This window comes from Bos mutus, chromosome 23 (assembly GCF_027580195.1).
Source record: "Bos mutus isolate GX-2022 chromosome 23, NWIPB_WYAK_1.1, whole genome shotgun sequence".
NCBI classification, from domain to species: domain Eukaryota; kingdom Metazoa; phylum Chordata; class Mammalia; order Artiodactyla; family Bovidae; genus Bos; species Bos mutus.
This window is the reverse complement of record NC_091639.1, coordinates 44109560-44137333: the sequence shown is the minus strand read 5'-3', so window position 1 is coordinate 44137333 and position 27774 is coordinate 44109560.

Here is a 27774-nt window from a genome sequence, read left to right as displayed (position 1 = left end):
ATATGCTATCTAGGTTGGTCATAACTTTGCTTCCAAGGAGTAAGTGTCTTTTAATTTCATGGCTGCAGTCACCATCTGCAGTGATTTTGGAGCCCAAAAAAATAGAGTCTGACACTGTTTCCACTATTTCCCCATCTATTTCCCATGAAGTGATGGGACCGGATGCCATGATCTTCATTCTCTGAATGTTGAGTTTTAAGCCAACTTTTTCACTCTCCTCTTTCACTTTCATCAAGAGGCTTTTGAGTTCCTCTTCACTTTCTACCATAAGGGTGGTGTCATCTGCATATCTGAGGTTATTGATATTTCTCCCGGCAATCTTGATCCCAGCTTCTGCTTCTTCCAGAGCAGCATTTCTCATGATGTACTCTGTATTTATATAAGTTAAATAAGCAGGGTGACAATATACAAGCTTGATGTACTCCTTTTCTTATTTGGAACCAGTCTGTTGTTCCATGTCCAGTTCTAACTGTTGCTTCCTGACCTGCATATAGGTTTCTCAAAAGGCAGGTCAGGTGATCTGGTATTCCCATCTCTTTCAGAATTTTCCACAGTTTATTGTGATCCACACAGTCAAAGGCTTTGGCATAGTCAATAAAGCAGAAATGGATGTTTTTCTGGAACTCTCTTGCTTTTTTGATGATCCAGCAGATGTTGGAAATTTGATCTCTAGTTCCTCTGCCTTTTCTAAAACCAGCTTAAACATCTGGAAGTTCACAGTTCACGTATTGCTGAAGCCTGGCTTGGAGAATTTTGAGCATTACTTTACTAGCGTGTGAGATGAGTGCAATTGTGTGGTAGTTTGAGCATTCTTTGGAATTGCCTTTCTTGGGGATTGGAGTGAAAACTAAACTTTTCCAGTCCTGTGGCCACTGCTGAGTTTTCCAAATTTGCTGGCATATTGAGTGCAGCACTTTCACAGCATCATCTTTCAGGATTTGAAAGAGCTCAACTGGAATTCCATCACCACCACTAGCTTTGTTCGTAGTGATGCTTTCTAAGGCCTACTTGACTTCACATTCCAGGATGTCTGATTCTAGGTGAGTGATCACACCATTGTGATTATCTTGGTTGTGAAGATCTTTTTTTGTACAGTTCTTCTGTGTATTCTTGCCACCTCTTCTTAGTATCTTCTGCTTCTGTTAGGTCCATACCATTTCTGTCCTTTATCGAGCCCATCTTTGCGTGAAATGTTCCCTTGGTATCTCTAATTTTCTTGAAGAGATCTCTAGTCCTTCCCATTCTGTTGTTTTCCTCTATTTCTTCGCAGTGATAGCTGAGGAAGGCTTTCTTACCTCTTCTTGCTATTCTTTGGAACTCTGCATTCAGATGTTTATATCTTTCCTTTTCTCCTTTGCTTTTCACTTCTCTTCTTTTCACAGCTATTTGTAAGGCCTCCCCAGACAGCCATTTTGATTTTTTGCATTTCTTTTCCATGGGGGTGGTCTTAATCCCTGTCTCCTGTACAATGTCATGAACCTCTGTCCATAGTTCATCAGGCATTCTATCTATCAGATCTAGTCCCTTAAATCTATTTCTCACTTCCACTGTATAATCATAAGGGATTTGATTTAGGTATACCTGAATGGTTTAGTGGTTTTCCCTACTTTCTTCAATTTAAGTCTGAATTTGGCAATAAGGAGTTCATGGTCTGAGCCACAGTCAGCTCCTGGTCTTGTTCTTGTTGACTGTATAGAGCTTCTCCATCTTTGGCTGCAAAGAATATAATCAATCTGATTTCGGTGTTGACCATCTGGTGATGTCCATGTATAGTCTTCTCTTGTGTTGTTGGAAGAGGGTGTTTTGTTATGACCAGTGCATTTTCTTGGCAAAACTCTATTAGTCTTCACCCTCCTTCATTCTGTATTCCAAGGCCAAATTTGCCTGTTACTCCAGGTGTTTCTTGACTGCCTACTTTTGCTTTCCAGTCGCCTATAATGAAAAGGACATCTGTTTTGGGTGTTAGTTCTAAAAGGTCTTGTAGGTCTTCATAGAGCCATTCAACTTCAGCTTCTTCAGTGTTACTGGTTGGGGCATGGACTTGGATTACTGTGATATTGAATGGTTTGCCTTGGAAACAAACAGAGATCATTCTGTCATTTTTGAAATTGCATCCAAGTACTGCATTTTGGACTCTTTTGTTGACCATGATGGCTACTCCATTTCTTCTAAGGGATTCTTGTCCACAGTAGTAGATATGGTCTAAGAAAGCTCTTATTTTGAATAGTAATATTTTCAATCTATGTAAAGCAGCTAAGAATTGAAGAGGTGTGTATTTACTTTCTAAATGCTAGTCCAGTGCAGTGCATTTTAAATCATTCCTCAGTGTATGTTACTGCATAGTAAAATAGTATGCAAGCTTTCTTAATTTATTTTTTAATTGAACGATAATTGCTTTACAGACTTTTCTTCTTTTCTGTCAAACCTCAACATTAATCAGCCATAGGTATACATATATCCCCTCCGTTTTGAAATTCCCTCCCATTTTCCTCCCAACCCACCGCTCTGGGTAGATACAGAGCCCCTGTTTGAGTTTCCTGAGCCATACAGCAAATTCCTATTGGCTATATATTTTACATATAGTAATGTAAGTTTCCATGTTACTCTTTACACACATTTCACCCTCTCCTCCCTTCTCCCCATGTCCGTAAGTCTATTCTCTATGTCTGTTTCTCCACTGCCACCCTGTAAATAAATTCTTCAGTACCATTTTTCTAGCTTCCATACATATGCACTGGAATAGGATATTTATCTTCCTCTTTTGGCTTTATGTCACTCTGTATAATAGGTTCATCCATCTCATCAGAACTGACTCAAACACATTCCTTTTCATGGCTGAGTAATATTCCATTGTGTATATGTACCACTGCTTCTTTATCCATTCATCTCTCAATGGACATCTAGGTTGCTTTCATGTTCTAGCTATTGTAAATAGTGATGCAATGAACAATGGGATACATGTGTCTTTTTCAATTTTGGTTTCCTCACATTATATGCCTAGGAGTGGTATTGCTAGGTTGAATGGTGGTTTTATTCCTAGTTTTTAAAGGAATCTCCATACCATCTTCCATAGAGGTTGTATCAATTTACATTACTACCAACAGTGCAAGAGCATTCCCTTTCCTCCATACTTTCTCCAGCATTTATTGTTTCTAGACTTTTTGATGATGGCCATTCTAATGGGTGTGAGGTGATATCTCATTGTAGTTTTGATTTGCATTTTTTTTAATAATGAATGATGTTGAGCATCTTTTCATGTGTTTGTTAGCCATCTGTATGTCTTCTTTGGCGAAATGTCTGTTTAGGTCTTTGTCCCACTTTTTGAGTGGGTTGTTTGTTTTTCTGGCATTGAGTTGTAAGAGCTACTTGTATATTTTGGAAATTAATCCTTTGTCAGCTGTTTCATTAGCTATTATTTTCTCCCATTCTGAGGGTTGTCTTCTCACCTGGCTTATAGTTTCCTTTGCTGTGCAAAAAATTTTAAGTTTAATCAGGTCCCTCGGGTTTACTTTTGTTTTTATTTCTGATACTCTAAGAGGTGGGTCATAGAGGATCTTACTTTGATTTATGTCATTGAGTGTTCTGCCTATGTTTTCCTCTAAGAACTTTCTAGTTTCTGGTCTTACATTTAGGTCTTTAATCCATTTTGAGTTTATCTTTGGGTATGATGTTAAGAGGTGCTCTAATTTCATTATTTTACATGTAGCTATCCAGTTTTCCCAGCACCATTTATTGAAGAAGCTGTCTTTGCCCCATTGTATATTCTTGCCTCCTTTGTCAAAAATAAGGCACCCATAGGTGCATGGGTTTATTTCTGGGCTTTCTATGTTGTTCCATTTGTCTATATTTCTGTTTTTGTGCCAGTACCATACTGTCTTGGTGACTGTAGCTTTGTAGTATAATCTGAAGTCAGGAAGGTTGATTCCTCCAGGGCCATTCTTCTTTCTCAAGACTGCTTTGGCTATTCAGGGTCTTTTGTGTTTCCATATGAATTGTGAATTTTTTTGTTCTAGTTCTCTGAAAAATGCCATTGGTAATGTGATAGGGATCACATTGAATCTGTAGATTGTGTTTGGTAGTATAGTCATTTTCACAGTATTGATTCTTCTTACTCCAGGAACATGGAATAGCTCTCCATCTGTTTATGTCACCTTTAATTTCTTTCATCAGTGTCTTATAATTTTCTGTGTACAGATCTTTTGTCTCCTTAGGCAAGTTTATTTCTAGATACTTAATTCTTTTTGTTGCAATGGTGAATGGGATTGATTCCTTAAATTCTCTTTCTGATTTTTTATTGTTACTATATAAAATGCAAATGATTTCTGTGTATTGATTTTGTATCCTGCAACTTTGCTAAATTCACTGATTAGCTCTAGTAATTTTCTGATACTATCTTTAGGATATCTATGTACAGTATCATGTCATCTGTAAACAATGAGAGCTTTACTTCTTCCTTTCTGATCTGGATTCCTTGTATTTTGTTTTCTTCTCTGATTGCTTTAGCTAGGACTTCCAGAACTATGTTGAATAATAGTGGTGAAAGTGGACACCCTTGTCTTGTTCCTGATCTTAGGGAGAATGCTTTCAGATTTTCACCATTGAGAATAATGTTTGCTGTTAGTTTACCATATATGACCTTTATGATGTTGAAGAAGGTTCTGTCTATGCCCATTTTTTGAAGAGTTTTAATCATAAATGGGTGCTGATTTTGTCAAAGGCTTTTTCTGAATCTATTTAGATGGTCATATGGTTTTTATCTTTCAATTTGTTAATGTGGTGTATCACATTGATTGATTTGCATATATTGAAGAATCCTTGCATCCCTGGAATAAACCCAACTTGATCATGGTGTGTGAGCTTTTTGATGTGTTGCTGCATTCTGTTTGCTAAAATTTTGTTGAGGATTTTTACATCTATGTTCATCAGTGATGTCGGCCTGTAGTTTTCTTTGTGTGTGTGTGCGGTCTTTGTCTGGTTTTGGTATCAGGGTGATGGTAGCCTTGTAGAATAATTTGGGAAGTGTTCCTTCCTCTGCGATTTTTTGAAATACTTTTAGAACCATAGGCATTAGCTCTTCTCTAAATGTTTGATAAAATTCTCCTATGAAGCCATCTGGTCCTGCACTTTTGTTTTTTGGGAGATTTTTGATCACAGCTTCATTTTCAGTGCTTGTAATTAGATTGTTCATAATTTTTATTTCTTCCTGGTTCAGTCTTGGAAGATTGAACTTTTCTAAGAATCTGTCTTCTTGCAGGTATCAATTTTATTGCCATAGAGTTGTTCATAATAGTTTCTTATAATCCTTTGTATTTCTGCATTGTCTCTTGTAACCTCTCCTTTTTCATTTCTAATTTTGTTGATTTGATTCTTCTCTCATTTTCTCTTGATATGTCTGGCTAAAGGTGTGTCAATTTCATCTTCTCAAAGAACCAGCTTTTAGCTTCATTGAGCTTTACTATTTTTTTAAAATTTCTTTGTCACTTATTTCTGCTCAGATGTTTATGATTTCTTTCCTTCTACTAATTTTGGGTTTATTTGTTCTTCTTTTTCCAGTTATTTTAGGTGTAAAGTTAGGTTGTCTAGTCGATGTTTTTCTTGTTTCTTGAGGTAGGATTGTATTGCTATAAACTTCCCTCTTAGAACTGCTTTTGCTGCATCCCATAGGTTTTGAGTTGTCCCGTTTTCATTGCCACTTATTTCTAGAAATGTTTTAATTTCCCTTTTGATTCCTTCAGTAACCTGTTGGTTATTTAGAAACATATTGTTTAATCTCCACATATTTGTTCTTTTACAGTTTTTTTCTAGTAATTTATGTCTAGTCTCATAGTGTTGTGGTTGGAGAAGATGCTTGATATGATTTCAATTTTCTTAAAATTAACTGAGATTTGATTTGTGACCCAAGATGTGGTCTATCCCAGAGAATGTTCCATGTGCACTTGAGAAGAAAGTGTACTCTTCTGCATTTGGATGGAATGTCCTGAAGATAACAATGAGATCCATCTCATCTAAAGTATCATTGAAGACATGTTTCCTTATTAATTTTCTGTTTTGATGATCTGTCCATTGGTGTGAGTAGGGTGTTAAAGTCTCCTACTATTATTTTGTTACTGTCAGTTTCTCCTTTTATGTCTGTTAGTATTTGTCTTATGTATTGAGGTGCTCCTGTGTTGGATGCTTAGATTTTTACAATTGTTATGTCTTCTTCTTGGATTGATCCCTTGATTACTATGTAGCATCCTTACTTATCTCTTGGAATATTCTTTATTTTAAAGTCTATTTTGTCTGATATGAGGATTGCTACTCCAGCTTTTTTTTTTTTTTTGCTTCCTTTTGCATGGAATATATTTTTCCACCCTCTCACTTTCAGTCCATATGTGTCTTCTGAAGTGGGTTTCTTGTAGACAGCATATATATGAGTCTTATTTTTGTATCCATTCAGCTAGTCTGTGTCTTTTGCTTAGAGCATTTAGCCCATTTGCACTTAAAGTTATTACTGATATAAATGTTCCTATTTCCATTTTCTTAATTGTTTTGGGTTGATTTTGTAGATCTTTTTCTTCTCTTGCATTTCTTGACTATATAAGTCCCTTTAACATTTGTTGTAAAGCTGGTTTGGTGGTACTGAATTCTCTTAAGTTTTGGTTTTCTGAAAAGCTTTTGATTTCTCCATTCATTTTGAATGAGATCCTTGCCAGGTATAGCAATATTTGCTGTAGATTTTTCCCTTTCAGTACTTTAAATATTTCCTTCCATTCCCTTCTGGCTTGCAGAGTTTCTGCTCTAAGACCAGCTTTTAAACATATGGGGTTTCCCTTGTGTGTTACTTGTCGCTTCTCCCTTGCTGCTTTTAATATTTTCTTTGTGTTTAGTCTTAGTTTGATTAGTATGTGTCTTGGTGTGTTTCTCCTTGGGTTTATCCTGTATAGGACTCTTTGTGCCTCTTGGACTTGATTAACTATTTCCTTTTCCATGTTGGGGAAATTTTCAACTATAATCTCTTCAAAATTGTTCTCATACCCTTTCTTTTTTTCTTCTTCTTCTGGGACCCCTATAATTTGAATGTTGGTGCATTTGATATTGTCCCAGAGGTCTCTGAGACTACCCTGCTTCAGATATTCTGCTATTTATTCCTACTTGAGTATTTTAATTTCAGTAATCCTGTTGTTTGTCTCTGTATGTTTATTCTTTAATTCTTCTAGGTCTTTGTTAATTGATTCTTGCATTTTCTCCATTTTGTTTTCAAGGTATTTGATCATCTTTAGTGTCATTATTCTGAGTTATTTTCAGGTAGTTTGCCTATTTCCTGTTCATGTATTTGGGTTTCTGTGTTTCTAGTTTGTTCTTTCAATTGTGTAGTAGTTCTCTGTCTTTTGTTTTTTTTTGTTTTTTGTTTTTTTTTTTTAGCTTATTGTGTTTGAGGTGTCCTTTTCCCAGGCTTCAGGGTTGAATTCTTTCTTCCTTTTGGTTTCTGCCCTCCTAAGTTTGGTTCAATGGCTTGTGTAAGCTTCCTATAGGGTGAGATTTGGTGTGGGTTTTTTGTTTGTTTGTTTGTTTTTCCGCTGATGAGTGTGACTGAGTGCGGTGGTAATCCTGTTTGCTGATTATTGGGTTTTTATTTTTGCTTTGTTTGTTGTTTAGATGAGGGGTTGCACAAGGCGCTACTGGTGTTGGGTGATGCCTGGTCTTGTATTCAGGTGGTTTCCTTTGTGTGAGTTCTCATTATTTGATACTCACTAGGATTAGTTCTCTGGTAATCTAGGGTCTTGGAGTCAGTGCTCCACTCCAAAGCCTCAGGGCTTGATCTCCAGTAAAGAAGTACAGATGCTGAAAACACTGGTTATGCCCGGAAAGTTGCCATCTCTTCATCCCAGGAGCATCTTCCTCTTGATGGCTAGCAGTAAAGACACCAGCCCCCAGAGCGGCTGCTGCCAGCCTGTTTTTATTCTGATGAGTTCTTGGGTGCTAGTTCTTGTCATGCTTCACATCTCAAGGTACATTAAAGCCTGTCATTTCCTTGCACAAAGTTCTATCCAATAGCAGTTTCTGCAATAAGACAAGGAAGACTGAAGGAGACTTGGCAACAGAATGGAGCAGGGCAAGGTAAGCAGGTTGAAAGTGAGAAATGCAGGAAAATTTTCTCATTTAAGCCTAGGCTGGGTCCAGTTTTCAAATCTCCCCAACCAGCCTGTGAAGGCATCACTGTACGCAACCTTTGACTACTTTCAGGATTCGAATTATTTTCTAAAAACTATGTCCTGCTAATGAAAATGTGTGTGTGTGTATTTATATATAAAAACCTATTATCTATTTAATGATATGTATATATTTGAAGTCACTGGAAAACACACATAGGTGGTGCTAGAGGTAAAGAACCTGCCTGCCAAAGCAGGAGACGTAAGTGACAGAGGTTCAGTCCCTGGGTCAGGAAGATCATCTGGAGGAGGGCATGGCAGCCCACTCCAGTATTCATGCCTGGAGAATCCCATGGGCAGAGGAGCCTACAAATCCATAGGGTCACAAAGAGTCAGACATGACTAAAGTGACTTAGCACAGAAAACATACATACAGGTGCACATATGCATGAAACTAAACAGAAGAAGATATCCAGGAGGTGAGGAAACTCAGATATCCTTAAGTTACACTACAAATTTAAACAAACCAAAGGCAGTTGAACCTAAAGAAGGAAAGATTTGAGGGTCACAAGATTTCTGTTTTCAAGCATTCTCATCAAGAGTGAGATGAAGTAGTCTCTTTCCACTTTATTCCAGAGCCAGAAAGGAAGCATGTTATAGGGAACAACAATTCAGTTCAGTATAAGGAAGAAATTCCCAGCACTCAACACTGCTCCCTCAGCAAGATGTGTCCACTTTTACTTTGAATACATAGATTGGTTTTCACACTAGCTGATAGGAAGGCCATGGGAGAGAATTCTACAGGAGTCAAATGGTAAATTAGAGATATTTCCAAGTCTCTGCTCCTAGGTAGCAACTTTGGAAATTTTATCTGAAGTTTGTATCAATGATTTAGCATAACTTTCTCTCAATGGAATCACATTCATTCCAGCCAGGCTTACCTTCAATAATTATTGGGTATGAAATGTCACTGGTCTGTCTGATAGCAAATGACTGCTATGGACCTGGAGAGGGTACCACACAGAGTGTAATGAATCTCATCTCCTGCATCCCTGAGAGCCAGAAGTGGGAAAGGCAATGTTTTTGCAATTTCTTTTCTGGGAAATTTTTGAGGCCACCTTCAATTTCTCTCTTAAAAATATGCATTAAATGTTCACAATCAGTATTGTTTCCATGAATGATGGATATGTCATTTCTGTTTCCTTCAAGGAGAAGCATTATTATCTAGAAACAGCAGAGTGCAAGAAAGAAAGAAAAACACTTCTGCCACTCCATTCAAAATGTCATCTCGTATTGAAGGCAACATGCCACTAGGGAAAAAAATGTGTGTGTGTGTGTATTTTTTTAATACTAGGGGATTTTCATGGGGCCCCAAATCTTTTCTCTTCTTTACAGGGAGCATATCATATGGTTTTCCAAGAGAGCAATCCAGAATTAACATTTCAATTTTCCTCAGGAGGGCAGAATTTATAGCATCACTGATAAAATAATAAGTGTCTTAATGGCATAAGCTTTTTTTCCTCTTATTTTGAACTTATAAAGCATGTCTCTAAAGACTTTTATGAATGCCTTAAACTTCTACTTCTTGAGACATCAGTTAGAAACAAAAATAATACTTCTTTGCTTACTTGAATAAAATTACCAATTGTTTGTTCATAAGAATCTCAATAACCACTTTTAATGGTAAAATTTTCACAGTAAGGGTAACAGCTATATTGAGTTTTTAATTTTAATGTATTTCTAGAAAGTGGCATAGAGCGTTTCCCTTCTGGTTTCTGAGAAATGCATATTGCATACATAATTAATTGCTATAAAATAAGCTTAATAACTGATATTCATTGCTACCACCTTTCTCATCTCTTCCAAATAGCTCTAGTCTGAAATTAAAATCTACAGATGACTGAGATCAGGACAACGATGAATGCTCCATTATGGCCTGGCACATAGTAGGTACTTTGCATACACACCTACACACAGTGAATGAATTATTGACTCTTGTTTCCCTCCTGTTTCTTAGTGGAGCTAGAAAGGACTCTGAAGATCTCAAGAGCATATGAAAAGTTGTCAATCTCTGGACTGATCCTCCACTCGGATCCTGGCCTGTCAGTGACAAACCAATCAGATGTCTTTTGTTGCTTTGATGATATACTTTTTTTTTTAAATTTCAGGAGCTACATGGACCAAAGACTGTCCATATGGTCAAGGAAAAGAGAAGAGTGGATCGTTCTAGGGACCATCCTCTCCCCTATCCTGCTACCAAAGTTCCCCTATTTCAGGCATCTGCTCTCCCTAGTCTCACTTATCAGAGACCATTTGTCAATAGACCCTCCACTAAGCTACCTCCAAGCTACCTCCAAATGGTCACTCCACCAGTCAGAACTCTAGTCCAGTTCTCCAAGGTACCAAGAGAAATATGAAACTCTCTTCCTAGCCACATGTCATCCAGAGCCCGGGTTCTGTTTGTGTTTTCTCCTTCCTTTAAATACACTTCACAAAAGCAATGAAAGTGTAAGTATTATATGACACAGAAATGTCTGGTTTTGTTTTATGAGCCTTCTACCTGCTGTGGTTAATCACCTTGTGTCTATGGGAGATCTCAGTAGCTAATAATTACTTTCATGTATGCCATCCAATATCATGTTGTATTCATTGACTATTCTAATTTGTATTTTTCTGAGAAAACTTCAATGGAGTTGGGAAAAATTTCAAAGCTCAAACTTCATATTTTACATAACCACAGGTGGAAAGTTCTTTGAAGTCATCACACCTTCATTTCAAATCACAACCTTAATTTCTTAAGCCAGCAAAAGTTGACTACAGATGAGTTCTTCATTCCATCTAACATCTAGCAAAAGATCCAATACACAATAAGTACTAAATTTAAAGTTTGGAAACAATTAAGCTGAACAAATCCCTTCCCATTTTCTGCTCTGTAAAATGGAGATTGAAGAAAAATAACACATCCGTCTATTTCCTGGCTTGGTGCACCCCCGGTGGCTCAGTGGTAAAGAGCCCATCTGCAGCGGCAGGAGACTCGGGTTTGATCTCTGAGTTGGGAAGATCCCCTGGAGGAGGCCATGGAAACCCACTCCAGTATTCTTGCCTGGAGAATTCCATGGACAAAGGAGGCTGGTGGGCTACAGTCCATGGGGTTGCAAATGAAGCAACTTAGCATGCACGCAAGCCCAGGACATAGCAAGTGTATCGTGCACTCATCTCCTCTGAACATACCAATTCTGATGCCTCTGCACCTCTGCTCATATTGTGACTAGGATTTGAAGAAATTTGTCTCCATTCACCCAGCTGAAATATTACTCCTGTGGCATGCTCTCTCCTAATTTCTCCTGCTCCTCTAGACTCCCTTTTCTGCTTTATCCACACTCCCTTGACACTTTATTCATGTTACTGTAACAGTATGGGTCGCTTGTTGGTAAAATTACAAGCATTTGTATAATAACATTATGACATCACTGAGAACAGGGACTATGTCTTATTAGGTTTCATATCCCCTAAATGCCTCACACAGCCAAAGCTATTTTTTTGAGTCGGTGAATAAATCAGTAAACTATTTGCAGCCTGGCGTGCTGCAGTCCATGGGGTCACTCTTCCAAGTGGAAGTACTCACCTCTGGTCTCTTAGTATCTGCTGTAGCTGTTGTGCAGTCGCTCAGTCAGATCCAACCCTTTGCTACCCCGTGAACTGCAGCATGCCAGGCCTCCCTGTCCTTCACTGTCTCTGAGTTGCTTCCAGCTTCCCTGGTGACTCAGCTGGTAAAGAATCCACCTGCAATGCGGGAGACCTGGGTTCGATCCCTGGGTTGGAAAGATCCCCTGGAGAAAGGAAAGACTACCCATTCCAGTATTCTGGCCCAGTACTGTATAGTCCATGGGGTCGCAAAGAGTCGGACACAACTGAGTGACTTTCACTTTCATGAATATTTTACTAAAAGACTGCCTTAGTTCAAAACTGGTTTTGATCTACATAAATTATGAAAACTTTGAGATTTCAGAATTGTTTTAAAGTAATGTGAACTGGTACATAATAAACTCCCAACTGAACACAGGGAAAATTCACTTCTGGGCTACTTTTTATTATGTCTCCTTTTCAGTAATCTTGAGAAAACTGGTTCTCTCTTAGCCTTGGTTATTACAATTTAAAATGGGAGGATTGGGGTAGATGAGGAATCACAAGCTCAAATGTCTTCAGAGGACAGACAGATTAGAGGACAGATTAGATGAAGCAGCCAGCTGCATGCGGCACTGTCAATGGAAACATGCCACCTGCCCTATCAGTAAGCAAAGGATGTTGCAGCTGTCAATCCATCACCTCAGAACCACCCTGACAGTGAGGCGTGAGGAAGCTCAGGATGAAAACAGAATGCCTACCATCAAGCACAGCCACTGCAGCCACACCTCATGGTGAGGAGACTCGGGATGAGATGCTGGAACCTGATGGCTGAGGTGCCTTATTTCAGGGAGCCTAGACTCATACATAGTAGCTTTCCATACATAGAAAAATGCTAAATTCATTACCTTGAGGTGTCTGGCCTGCTTTAACAGTAATCTTTTGATGTTCTGCCTCCCAGGTCTTTGTTGCAAAACCTCCGTGTATCCTGGCTCCTTCCTTACCTCTTAGGAGCAACATCTGGAGAAATCTGAGAGGCTGTGTCCCAGGCTTAAGTCTTCAGTTTTGTCTGCAAAATAAATAGAATTCTCAGCTTTTATATTGTACATTTCTTTCAGTCAACAGAACCACAGTAAGAGCTGGCAGGCTGGAGTGGATTGGTACTCCTCAGCCTGTCCAGAGGCATCCACATTCAAGAGAACGTCAGTGTCCTCTGAGAATCGAACAGCACATCTGTGGACAGGTTCCCTGACCTCCTGCTGCCTAGGGTGGGAAACTTGCCCTACATCTCTCCTCAGCTTGTATTCTTCAATACTGCTCTCAAATTCCACACATGATGCTTGTACATCACATTAAGTTACCATCTTTTGAAGCAGTATCCTACCTGCTTATCCTGCCTTTCCTACTGAAATCAGTATGTCTTTCCTTCCTCACTCATTTTTTCTATCCAGTAGGATTAAACACTTAGAGGTTCCTTTTATGACAAAGTGAAGTCGCTCAGCCGTGTCTGACTCTTTGCGACCCCATGGACTGTAGCCTACCAGGCTCCTCTGTCCATGGGATTTTCCAGGCAAGAGTACTAGAGTGGGTTGCCATTTCCTTCTCCATGGGATCTTCCAAACACGGGGATCAAACCCGGGTCCCCAGCCTTGTAGGCAGACGCTTTACCGTCTGAGCCACCAGGGAAGTCCATGACAAAAGAAACAGTTGAAACCATCCAAATGGTTGGTTCCATTCCAAAATGGGTGGAAGCAAATTCAAAGGAAAAAAAAAAATTGAGCCCAGGATTATGAAATCACTTTTCTTCCCTTTTGCTCAGTGGATGTGTTGGGCCGTTAAAAGCAAACTTTGATAGGAAGTCCTCTATTCTGCAATACCATAAAAATAATAAAGCATTCCATCCCACACACTGCAAAGCCATCACTCCCTGAAAACATTCCTGTCTGCCACTTTCCCTTCAATATTCATAGTGTTCTATTGTGGGCTGGGGAGGTGCTATTTCGGAGCTCAATGGGATTTCTCTTCTTTTCATCGGATTGTTGACACTTTGGGAAGCAAATTTTAATTATGATGGCCTTACAAAACCTAAGTATTCAAGTATGTTTCTTTTCTCTTGCTTTCTTACCACTGTTTCTCTCCAACACACTGAATTCTGCCTTAAATCTGTTTCTTATGTGAAGTGATGAGGAAAAGGCAGTTCAGAATTTAATCATCTAACACTCCTTTTCAAAACGTTTTCCCCTGCAGTGCGCATTTCTTTCTACACTGTATGAAGTTTGTTGATGTCTGAGTCTTGCCCAAGCTTTTGGACTTGTCTATATGGAACTGATGATGAAGCTGAGCAATGCAAATCCTTTTCTTTTGTGATGAATACTGAATTTGCTTCTCTATGTGACATCCAGCTAAGGAGAAGGACATAGTCATTCCATGTTTGAGGGAGAGAACAGGCAGAGGTCTGATGATTGTGAAAGAAATGATATAATTTGATTGAAGATATAAAATTACTCTGACTCTCCTCATTTCCCAATTCCTCGTGCTTGCCAGTCAACAAAAATTAAAGTTTGTGCTTCATACTTGTGGGTTTAGTTATTCACACGTGAATTCACGAGCTAACTGAGTTCTTGGTATTAAGAAGGATCCAATAAGAAATCTAAGGCTGTCTCAGATTAACATCAGTAAAACACCTGACACAGTACGTGTGTGTGTGTGTGTGTGTGTGTCTGCTCAGTCATGTCTGACTCTTTGGACTTAGCCTGCTAGACTCCTCTCCATGGGATTCTCCAGGCAAGAATACTAGAGTGGTTACCATTTCCTGCTCCAGGGGATATTCTCAATCCAGGGATTGAATTTGTAACCCCTGGGTCTCCTGCATTGCAGGTTGATTCTTTACCCACTGAGCCATCAGGGAAACCTATAATATGTATGTATTTATTCATTTATTTGACTGCACCAGGTCTTAGTCGTGGCATGTGGCTCTAGTTCCCTGACCAGGGATGGAACTCCTGCCCCCTGAATTGGGAGTGTGGAGTCTTAGCTACAGGACCATGAGGAAAGAGCCGCAAAAGTGCACTGAGTCAATTCAGTTGTGTCCAAATCTTTGACCCTATTTACTGTAGCCCTCTAGGCTCCTGTGTCCATGGGATTCTCCAGAAAAGAATACTGGAGTGGCTTGCCATGCCCTTGCCCCTGGAGGATCCAGGGGATCTTCCAGACTCAGATCAAACTCATGTATTTCACATTTCCTGCCTTGGCAGGCGAATTCTTTACAACTAGCATCACCACTTGTTGTTGCTCAGTTGCTAAGTCATGTCCAACTCTTGGCAACCCCATGGACTACAGCATGCCAGGCTTCCCTGTCTCCCAGAGTTTGTTCAAACTTAATGGGTATTTAGGACTGATTTCCTTAAGAATTGACTGGTTTGATCTCCTTGCTCTCCAAGGGACTCTTAAGTGTCTTCTCTAGCACCACAATTCGAAAACATCAATTCTCCAGCACTCATCCTTGTTTCGGTTCAGTTCAGTTCATTTCAGTTGCTCAATTGTGTCTGACTCTTTACTACCCCATGGACTATAGCAGGCCAGGCTTTCCTGTCCATCATCAATTCACGAAGCTTGCTCAAACTCATGTCCATAGAGTTGGTGATGTCATCCAACCATCTCATCCTCTGTCATCCCCTTCTCCTCCTGCCCTCAATCTTTTCCAGCATCAGGGTCTTTTCCAATGAGTCAGTTCTTTGCATCAGGTGGCCAAAGTATTGGAGTTTCAGCTTCAGCATCAGTCCTTCCAATGAATTTTCAGGACTGATTTTCTTTAGGATTGACTTGCAATCCAAGGGACTCTCAAGAGTCTTCTTCAACACTGCACTTCAAAAACATCAATTATTTGGTGCTCAGCTTTCTTTATCAGAGAAGGAAATGGCAACCCACTCCAGTGTTCTTACCTGGAGAATCCCAGGGTTGGGGGAGCCTGGTGGGCTGCCATCTATGGGGTCGCATAGAGTCGGACACGACTGAAGTGACTTAGCAGCAGCAGCAGCTTTCTTTATAGTCCAATTCTCACATCCATACATGACTACTGGAGAAACCATAGCTTTGACTAGACAGACCTTTATTGGCAAAGTAATGTCTCTGCTTTTTAATATGCTGTCTAGACATCCTTCTTTATGATCTACCATTCACATCTGTACATGACTATTGGAAAAGCCATAGCTTTGACTATATGCACCTTTATTGGCAAAATCCTGTCTCTGCTTTTTAATATCCACATTAGAGGGAAGGGAGGAGGCCGAAGAGCAGAGAAAACTTTTTAAGCTTAAATTGTCCTCTTGCCTTAAAATTGTTTTCTCTTATTTCATCAAAAGTATTGATAAAACCAGTAGAGATACGAGCTGAAACCTACAATTTTTAGCTACTCACACCAAGGACGCACCCACCATCAGCTGCTGTAAAAGGTACAGCCCTTGACACAGCTGGCCTTCCCTTGTGGCTCAGCTGGTGGGGAATCCGCCCACAATGCGGGAGACCTGGGTTCGATCCCTGGGTTGGGAAGATGCCCTGGAGAAGGGAGAGGCTGCCCACTCCAGTATTCTGGCCTGGAGAATTCCACGAACTGTATAGTCCATGGGGTCGCAAAGAGTCAGACATGACTGAGTGACTTTTACTACTTACTTAGGTTTGTCACAGCTTTCCTTCCAAGGAGCAAGCATCTTTTAGTTTCAATACTGCAGTCACCATCCCTAGTGATTTTGGAGCCCTAGAAAATAAAATCTGTCACCGTTTCCACTTTTTTTCCCATCTATTTGCCATGAAATGATGGGGTCAGATGTCATGATCTTAGTTTTTTGAATGTTGAGTTTTAAACCAGCTTTGCCACTCTCCTCTTTCACCCTCATCAAGAGGCTCTTTAGTTCCTCTTCACTTTCTGCCATCAGAACAGTATCATCTGAATATCTGTGGTTGTTGATATTTCTCAAGGTGATCTCAGTTCCACTTTGTGAACTCTGGTCTGCAGAGATGAAAATAACTGTGAGTCCTAAAGTATATGTGCCTTATTCATGTCTCTGGATTGTTCCCTACCTCCTGCCCAAGCCTGGGGTTTCCTTCCAACCATTGCTCCCTGGAATCCTGAGTCTAATGAGGTGACTTGCTTTTCTTGCCTAAACATTGCTTCAAGAGATAGTTGTAATACTTAAACAATTTTAGAATACACTTCAGCACAGGAACTGCAAAAAGACTCTTCCATACTTTGGAATGAGGGCACAATTTCAGGGGATCACCAAGATGTGCAGAGGGGATATAAAAAAAAAGCAGAAAAAATTTAGAAGTCATGTTGGTTCATATATTTACTCTGAGTTCAGAGAGCACATACTTAGGAATGTTCATCTGACATAACCTCTGCAGCTGCTGCTGCTGCTGCTAAGTCGTTTCAGTCATGTCCGACTCTGTGCAACCCCACAGACGGCAGCCCATGATGCCTATTTCTGATTCTATACAGTCCTAAGGCAGGTCTGTGTGGAGATGGGAAAGGCAGCGTCCACACAGTGAAACCCGAATGGTCCTCTTGGCAGTCTCTCACTGTGCTCAGAGTACCAACCACAGTAATCACTCATCTGAGATGAGGCACTGTGTCCTCAAGAAACCTTTGCTAATTAGAAAAAGGAGTGACTTGTTTATTCACTGCAGCTCTATCTTAATTAGGGATACATATTCTGGATGCAGAATGCTCCAGATTTGCATAAGCTAGTTTACCGTAAAGTAATTGAGACATCTCTCAATCCAAGAACAGGAACAACCAGGATCAGAGAGGGGGTACCCTTCAGAGGAAAGTTATCAGAAACAGAAAACTTAAAAAAAAATTCTCTCTCCCTCTCTCTCTCAATCCCCACTCCTGGGATCGCACAGTCTCTGTTGCACTTGTTTGCAGTGCTGCCGTTTCTCTCTGTCCAAGTTTCTTTAAGAATACGGCAGCCATACGATGTCAGCATCTGGTCTTGAATTCAAATGCCCTCACTCCAGGTGAACAGTCCAGAAGGAATTACACCAGCTCTGTCTAAACTGAATTTTGGAGAGATTGAATCTTGTTGAATCAGCATTAGTCCTGTGTCTACTGTTTGCTTGGCTGAAAATGCACAGGAGTGCAAGAACAGCCCCCACATGTGTACAGCAGCCCATATAGACAGTTCTGTTTTGAAGTTGAAGTATAGTTGTTTTGTAATGTTGTGCTACTTTTTTGTGTACAGGGCAGAGATTTAGTTACATATATATATATACACACATATGTATTCTTTTTCAGATTCTTTCCCTATATAAATCATTATACTGTATTGACTAGAGTTCCCTGTGCTATACAGTAGGTTTCTGTTGATTATCTATTTTATATACAGTAGTCTGTATGTGTCAATCCCAGCTTCCTAATTTAACCTTCCTCCACCCACCTTTCCCTCTTGGTAACCATAAGTTCGGAGAAGGCAATGGCACCCCACTCCAGTACTCTTGCCTGGAAAATCCCAGGGACGGAGGAGCCTGGTGGGCTGCAGTCCATGGGGTCGCGAAGAGTCAGACACGACTGAGCAACTTCACTTTCACTTTTCACTTTCATGGATTGGAGAAGGAAGTGGCAACCCACTCCAGTGTTCTTGCCTAGAGAATCCCAGGGACGGGGGAGCCTGGTGGGCTGCCGTCTATGGGGTCGCACAGAGTCGGATACGACTAAAGTGACTTAGCAGCAGCAACAGCAGCAACCATAAGTTGGTTTTCTGTGTCTGTGAGTCTTCGTTTTGGAAATCACTTCATTTGTGCTATTTTTGATTTTATAATAGGTTCCACATATAAGCAATATCATATAATACTTGTCTTCCTCTGTTTGACTTACTTCACATTAGGGTCAGTTCAGTTCAGTTCAGTTGCTCAGTCATGTCCAACTCTTTTGACCCCATGGACTGAAACATACCAGGTTTCCCCATCTATCACCAACTCACAGAGCTTGCTCAAACTCATGTCCATCGAGTCAGTGATGCCATCCAACCATTCATCATCTGTCATCCCTTTCTGTTCCTGCCTTCAATCTTTCCTAGCATCAGAGTCGTTTCCAGTGAGTCAGCTCTTTGCATCAGGTGGTCAAAGTATTGGAGCTTCAGCTTCAACATCAGTCCTTCCAATGAATATTCAGGACCGATTTCCTTTAGGATGGACTGGTTGGATCTCCTTGCAATCCAAGGGACACTCAAGAGTCTTCTCCAACACCACAGTTCAAAAGCATCAATTCTTTGGCACTCAGCTTTCTTTGTAGTCAACACTCACATCCATACATGACTACTGGAAAAACCATACCTTTGACTAAATGGACCTTTGTTGGCAAAGTAATGTCTCTGCTTTTTAATATGCTGTCTAGGTTGGTCACAGTTTTTCTTCCAAGGAGCAAGTGTCTTTTAATTTCATGGTTGCAGTCACCCACCATCTGCAGTGATTTTGGAGCCCAAGAACATAAAGTCTCTCACTGTTTCCATTGTTTCCCCATCTATTTGCATGAAGTGATGGAAATTTGGAAAATTCAGCAGTGGCCACAGGACTGTAAAAGGTCAGTTTTGATTATAATATCAAAGAAAGGCAATGCCAAAGAATGTTCAAACTACTGCATAACTGCACTCATCTCACACGTTAACAAAGTAATGCTCAAAATTCTCCAAGCGAGGCATGAACTTCCAGATGTTCAAGCTGGATTTAGAAAAGGCAGAGGAACCAGGGATCAAATTGCCAACATCCATTGGATCATAGAAAAAGCAAGAGAGTTTCAGAAAAACATCTACTTCTGCTTTATTGACTATGTCAAAGCCTTTGACTATGTTGATCAGAAACTGTGGGAAATTCTTAAAGAGATGGGATTACAAGACCACCTTACCTGTCTCCTGAGAAACTTGTATGCAAGTCAAGAAGCAAGTTAGAACAGTTAGAACAAGACATGGAACAATGGACTGGTTTCAAATTTGGAAAAGAATATATCAAGGCTGGATATTGTCATAGTGCTTATTTAACTTCTATGCAAAGTATATCCTGTGAAATGCTGGACTGGATGAAGGACAAGCTGGAATCAAGATTGCCAGGAAAAATAGCAATAACCTCAGCTATGCAGATGACACCACCTTTATGGCAGAAAGTGAAGAAGCACTAAAGAGCCTCTTGATGAAAGTGAAAGAGGAGAGTGAAAAAGCTGGCTTAAAGCTCAGCATTCAAAAAATGAAGATCATTGCATCTGGTTTCATCACTTCCTGACAAATGGATGAGGAAAAAATGGAAACAGTTACAGATTTCATTTCCTTGGGCTCCAATTTGGAAGAAAAGCTATGACCAACTTAGCATATTAAAGAGCAGAGACATTACTTTGTTCACACAAGTCCATATTAGACAAAGCTCTAGTTTTTCTAGTAGTCATGTATGAATGTGATAGTTGGACCATAAAAATGGCTGAGTGCCAGTGAATTGATTCCTCTGAACTGTGGTGCTGGAGAAGACTCTTGAGAGTCCCTTGGACAGCAGGAGATCGAACCAGTCAATCTTAAAAGAAATCAACCCTGAATATTCATTTGAAGGACTGATGCTGAACCTGAAGCTCCAATATTTAGGCCACCTGATGGGAAGAGTCGACTCACTGGAAAAGACCCTGATGCTGGGAAAGACTGAGAGCAGGAGGCAAGGAGGTGATAGAGGAGGAGATGGCTGGATGGCACTAGACTCAGTGGATATCAATTTGTGCAAACTCCGTTTGATAATGAAGGACAGGGCAGGCTGGCCTACTGCAGTCCATGGGGTTGCAAAGAGTTGGACATGACTTAGCAACTGAACAACAATATAATATTATAGGGAAAGTACCATAGTCCCAGATAAGGAGAATCGTTTTGTGAACAAATTCAGAAACATTTGCAAGCTTGTAGGAGAGGCAGCCTCTAAGAGGTCTGGACAAGAAACCAAGACATAGTTTGTAGTCCTGTCTCCACCATATAGTTCATGGGATTTTCAACAAAATTAGCACCTTTTTGAACCTGGGGTCATGGGTCACTCATAAAATATCTGTTCTATTTTAGTCACAGTGCTGCTATGGGAATTAAAAACATAGTGTAAGGGAATTTCCTGTCAATCTAGTGGTTAGGATTCTGAGCTCTCACCACCAAGGGCCTGAGTTCAATCTAGGTCAGGGAACATAGGTCCTGCAAGCTGCATGCTGCTGCTGCTGCTGCTAAGTCGCTTTAGTCGTGTCCAACTCTGTGCAACCCCATAGACCACAGCCCACCAGGCTCCCCCGTCCCTGGGATTCTCCAGGCAAGAACACTGGAGTGGGTTGCCATTTCCTTCTCCAATGCATGAAAGTGGAAAGTGAAAGTGAAGTTGCTCAGTCGTGTCCGACTCTAGCAACCCCATGGACTGCAGCCTACCAGTCTCCTCCATCCATGGGATTTTCTAGGCAAAAATACTGGAGTATGGTTTAAAAAAATAGTGTATGTGAAAACATCCTATAAATCAGAAACTACTGTTCTAAAGGTTGTCTCCAAGTCTCCAAGTCAAATAGGTTCATTAGTCAGTAAAATGTTGCTACCTCACCCAACACTGAGACTTAAAATTGTCATGATATCATCACAAGTTAACCTCATGTAAGATCTCTAGCTCTCTCTAGCTTTAAAAGAAAATTTGCATAAACTCAATGTAGAATGCTACAGAACATATAAAATAGTAATAATTACATGTAATCAGATCCAAGGAGTAAGCGTCTTTTAATATCCTGGCTGCGATCACCATCTGCAGTGATTTTGGAGCCCAGATAAATAAAGTCTGACATTGTTTCCACTGTTTCCCCATCTATTTCCCATGAAGTGATGGGATCAGATGCCATGATCTTCGTTTTCTGAATGTTGAGCTTTAAGCCAACTTTTTCACTCTCCTCTTTCACTTTCATCAACAGGCTTTTGAGTTCCTCTTCACTTTCTGCCATAAGGGTGGTGTCATCTGCCTATCTGAGGTTATTGATATTTCTCCTGGCAATCTTGATTTCAGCTTGTGCTTCTTCCAGCCCAGCGTTCCTCATGAACACTGCATAGAAGCGTTCCTCTGCATAGAAGTTAAATAAGCAAGGTGACAATATACAGCCTTGATGTACTCCTTTTTCTATTTGGAACCAGTCTGTTGTTCCATGTCCAGTTCTAACTGTTGCTTCCTGACCTGCATGTAGGTTTCTCAAAGGCAGGTCAGGTAGTCTGGTATTCCCATCTCTTTCAGAATTTTCCACAGTTTATTGTGATCCACACAGTCAAGGGCTTTGGCATAGTCAATAAAGCAGAAATAGATGTTTTTCTGAAACTCTCTTACTTTTTCCATGATCCAGCGGATGTTGGCAATTTGATCTCTGGTTCCTCTGCCTTTTCTAAAACCAGCTTGAATATCTGGAAGTTCATGGTTCACATATTGCTGAAGCCTGGTTTGGAGAATTTTGAGTGTTACTTTACTAGCGTGTGAGATGAGTGCAATTGTGCAGTAGTTTGAGCATTCTTTGGCATTGTCTTTCTTTGGGATTGCAATGAAAACTGACCTTTTCCAGTCCTGTGGCCACTGCTGAGTTTTCCAAATTTGCTGGCATATTGAGTGCAGCACTTTCACAGCATCATCTTTCAGGATTTGAAAGAGCTCAACTGGAATTCCATCACCTCCACTAGCTTTGTTCGTAGTGATGCTTTCTTTTTTTTTTTTTAAGGACTTTATTTTTTTTTTTTTAATTTTATTTTATTTTTAAACTTTACATAATTGTATTAGTTTTGCCAAATATCAAAATGAATCCACCACAGGTATACACGTGTTGAAGGCCCACTTGACTTTACATTCCAGGATGTCTGGCTCTAGGTCAGTGATCATACCATTGTGATTATATAGGTCGTGAAGATCTTTTTTGTACAGTTCTTATGTGTATTCTTGCCACCTCTTCTTAATATCTTCTGCTTCTGTTGGGACCATACCATTTCTGTCCTTTATCGAGCCCATCTTTGCATGAAATGTTCCCTTGGTATTTCTAATTTTCTTGCAGAGATCTCTAGTCTTTCCCATTCTGTTATTTTCCTCTATTTCTTTGCATTGATTTCTGAGGAAGGCTTTCCTATCTCTTCTTGCTATTATTTGGAACTCTGCATTCAGATGCTTATATCTTTCCTTTTCTCCTTTGCTTTTCACTTTTCTTCTTTTCACAGCTATTTGTAAGGCTTCCCCAGATGGCCATTTTGCTTTTTTGCAACTCTCTATACAGTAGTTAAATAGCTATACAATTTCAAGTAGTATACAACTATACAAATTTCATTCATACATTCAATCATAAAATATTCTGCAAACATACTGTGTGCATGACATCAATCTATAGCAAATATCTTTAACTCTGGACATTCTTGAATTTTGATGTTCCTTTTCAGATAGATTATAATGTTTAACCATATTACTTTGTGAAATTCTCTATCTTTCTGCCATTTTTAAAATTTCTTTTACTCTGATTAAAGATTTTGGGGAATGGAATTAGAGAACAGCAGATGGTGTTTTCTAAAAATAATTCCCATCTAATTAGTGTGTGTGTGTGTTAGTTGCTCAGTTGTTTTCAACTCTTTGCGACCCCATGGACTGTAGCCTGCCAGGCTTCTCTGTGTATGGAATTCTCCAGACAAGAATACTGGAGTGGGTAGCCATTCTCTTCTTCAGGGAATCTTCCTGACCCAGGAAATGAACCCCAGGTCTCAGGCATTGGGGACAGATTTTTTTTTTTTACTATCTAAGCCACCAGGGAAGCCCCTCATCTAGTTAGAAGAGTATTTATAAACCTATTGTATGGAAAACTATTTTCCATGGAAAGCTCTGTGAAGAAAGGATTCATTTTCAAAGTTTTGCAATTTTGTAAAATGTACCCTCTCTTAGAGTCAATGGACAATTAGCATCTGAAAGCCTCAAAGAAAGCCTTTAATAAATATAGTTCAACTAATTCAATCCAGAGTTTCTCAAACATATGTGACCATGAAACTCATTTTCAAGAGTGTTGTCTGACACTAGTGTGACCTACAGCTACTCTATTTTATATAACCCCTTTCCACTGTGTAGCAGAAACTGCTGAGAAATCTGGGAACATTTATTCAATTATGCACGTCATCCTAATTTCTTTGGGCCTTACTAACCGATAGGTCAAACCAGGGCACGTTAATGGAGGTAACTCAGATTTCCCATTTCCATTAATGTGTTGATCTATTACATGAAACAGGACCTACTTGTGATGTATCCATATAAACACGTGTGAGTTCACCAGTGTATATGTGTGTTTACGTGCACACGTTCATTTGATTTTTGGGGAGACGGGCAGTTTTTAGGAGGCAATTTACATGTATTCACAAATAAGCCCACTTCCACTGATGTCCGGCTGCTAATACAGCACCTGTGGTTATTAACACCAGCCCATGTGGATCCAAGGTCTTTCCTCCTGCCCCGTGTCAACTTCACAGGGCACTAACCCCTTGTTATAAATCCAGGGGTGAAAGGAAATGCCTCCCTTGACTTTGGGAACTCTCCAATAAAATACTTAACTGAGCTTGACTATTTTAAGAGGTTTTAGTGGCATAACACCTGTAGTTATAATTCTGTGCCTTGAATCACTACTTCCTCTGGCCACTAAAATTTCAGGGTCTGCTCATAATAAACAGCTTCTTCACCCAGGATGAGTTATCTCGCAGAAGCCTCCTCATTCCTGCAAATGTTCTTCTGTCTGACCAATGGTCCTCCTACCACTGTTGATGGCTAAACTAGAGTTGACTATGTGATGTTTTTCAGAAGGTGTTGAAACTTTCATTCAAATAACTTTCTTTTGGAGCACTCTGCTACTTCTCCCAGTTTTCTGGCCCCATACCTAGCCGGTGCACAAATTTTAGGCTGAAGCTGAGAACACAAATCCAAAAACATGTGATACAAATGATGGTACCCCCTGTCCATAATAGACTGATTCACCTCCATTCAGATCAGGACTCTGTCCTGGTGCAAGCTCATGATTACAAACTCCTTTTAAAACCGACCTTTGATTCTAGGATAATCTGACTCCAACTGAACTCTCTTGTATTCATCTGACATCTCTGTTTCAGTTCTCTTTCATTTGGTATCTCAATTCTGTCTTTTTCTTCATCAGATTGCAAACCCAAACTGGAAAACTCAATATGTTGGTCTTCCAAATTCTTTCTGAATTGCCATTCTGACTCACATACTGCCCAGTGGTCTAGGCTTTCTGCTTATCTCACAGAAAGAAATCAAGGGGTTATAACTCTGCATTTGTCTTATTCTACTTTAAGTTATCTGACTTTTCATAGCATCTCTCCCTCTACACTTCCTGCATGTGCTTGATTTTTATGGGATGCCTCCAGCCTTATATCTCCATAGTTACCCAATGGAAATCACTTTCATCCCTAATAACTCAGCCCTTGCTGCATACAAAAGACTTTAAGACTAACATCTTTGTTGTTAACCTTTGTCTGATGTTCAAGGGCTTGGAAACTCACTCCCCACTGTGTATCTCTAGATGGATGCCTGGTACCCAAAACCCAGTATGTCCAAAAGCAACCCTTGACTCTCCTTCCACACCTCTCATTAAGGTGATCTTGTTCACCCTCCATTTCTAAATTTTACACTCTCAGGCATTTTTGAATCTTCCCCTTTGCCTTATCCTCCACTTGCTATCACTTCCTAAGACTCATTGACTTTACCTCCATTTCCTTTTCCCCCATTTTTGTCCCTGCTAAGGTCATAGTTTACTCTTCCTTGTCTCTCGGACTAAGATTCCTCCCTATTTGGTCACCTGCCACCAGGTAGCATCATGCTTTCCATATACAAGCCACCTTACATATTACCGTTGACCGATTTTCTGCAACAGCAGTACTTCTTTGACTGTAGAGTCCAAATGTAGCCCCTAATAAGCTATACTATACACCAACATACTTTTCCAGATGTATTCAGAAACCCTTTTGTTTAAAGGATACAATCCAAGTGACCTATAGTTGTGGCCCAGAGATACCAAGTTTTCAACCTTAATGACTTTACTTATGATGTGCCTCTGTATTGGAAAGTCCCTCTTCCTTCCAGGCCATGTTATCATATCCAAAATAAATTTCTTTATTATTCTTGCTATTTAAAGTAATGCATTCCTTATTATAATATTTCCTTATACTTTTCCTCAAACACTACCCTTCAGTGAAGCTTTCCATAGTACAACTATTCAGGAAAAAAATCATTGCTTCAATTCATTTTATGTGGTAACTTTATGAAAACTCCCCTTTAGGTACCTGCTTCTTCTACCTTTTGTTATAAGTGTGGTTGTATATTTTCCCTTCTAGAGATTATGTTATTTGAAGATTATATAAACCTTATTTATCTTTGTTTTCTTCACTTAATAAATTATTCAAATTGTCCTATATGATAGCTACTAATTTTTAAATATTTTGAAATTAACATGCTTAAAAAGTGCCATGTTTCTGGAAGCATCATTATTTATTGATTAAACAAGTGTGAGTTTTTACTGTCACAAAGTTTCTGCTATGGAGATTGGATTAATGTTGTTTTAGGTACAAAGCTTGGCTTAACACATTCAATTATCTGAATCTGTTGGATGTGATTAAAGAATAAGTATTGGCCCTGTCAAATTGTTTTACAAATTAAATTACTTTCATGAGGGCCAAAGAATAAGATGAACTGAAGAACAGGGTTTAGCAAAGAGGATGCTGTTTTCTTCTAAAGTACCTCTATAACCAAGTGAATTAAAGGATAGAGTGTCAAATACAGGGCTCTTCTGAAACTTCTGATAAGCAGAATAGGAGTTATAATGTTAATTGCGAAGACCCAGTGGCCTAGTCAGAGAAAAAGTCCCCAAAAAAGAGAAAAAATAAAACATAACTGTGAGCTCTTCTGTTTCAATTCAGGATTTAATACTGCATGCTTATAACCAACAGTCTGTAGAAATAGATGTAGAATGATACAAATTAAAAAGAAATAATAAATAATATCTACTTGTGCTGTGCTTGGTCACTCAGTTGTGTCTGACTCTGAAACCCCATGGACTGTAGTCAGCTAAGCTCCTCTGTCCATGAGGATTCTCCAGGCAAGAATACTGGAATGGGTTGCCATGAACTTCTCCAGGGGATCTTCCTGCAGGTCTCCCACATTGCAGAAAGATTACTTCACCATCTGAGCCACCAGGGAAGCCCAAGAACACTGGAATGGGTAGCCTGTCCCTTCTCCAGGGGAACTTCCTGACCCAGGAATCAAACCAGGGTCTCCTGCATCATAGGCAGATTCTTTACCAGCTGAGCTTCCCGGGAAGTGAAGACATGAGTGAGAGGTGTGTAAATGCCCTGTTATCAGAAGACAATAAAACCATGTATCTGAAGCTGAGTGAGCAATGAGAGAGTAGAGTAGAAAGATAGTGAGGAGATAGATCATATAATTTCCTTTTTGAAGGCCAGGGTAATGAGTTTGAGTTTTATTTTAAGTATGATGGGAAAGGATTACAAAATTTTAACTGGGAAAGTGAACCAATCTGTTTCATATTATCAAAGGTTCACTGTGGCTACAATGTGAAAAATAAGCTGCAGAGACTGGAGGGGATACACAAATGGAAACAAAGAGACCCCTTAGGAACTGGTTTTAGTCTTGCAGTCTAGACAAGATGGAAAAATAGAGGCGGACATGATGAGAGATGATCAGATTCTGTATGCATGTTGAGAGCAGAGTCAATAGGACTCTTCGATCCTTCCTCCCTCTCTTCTTCTGGAACTCCACTGGTGCATGCGTTGTCTCTCCTAATAGTATCCCATAGCCTTTCTTCACCTTTTCATCTTTTTTGCTTTGTTTTCCTCTGATGGGATAATTTCAAGTGAACTGTCTTCAGATTCACAAATTCTTTCTTTTGCTTTTTTCAAGTCTACTATTATGCTCTCTTGGAGAAGGAAAAGGCAACCGTCTCCAGTATTCTTTCCTG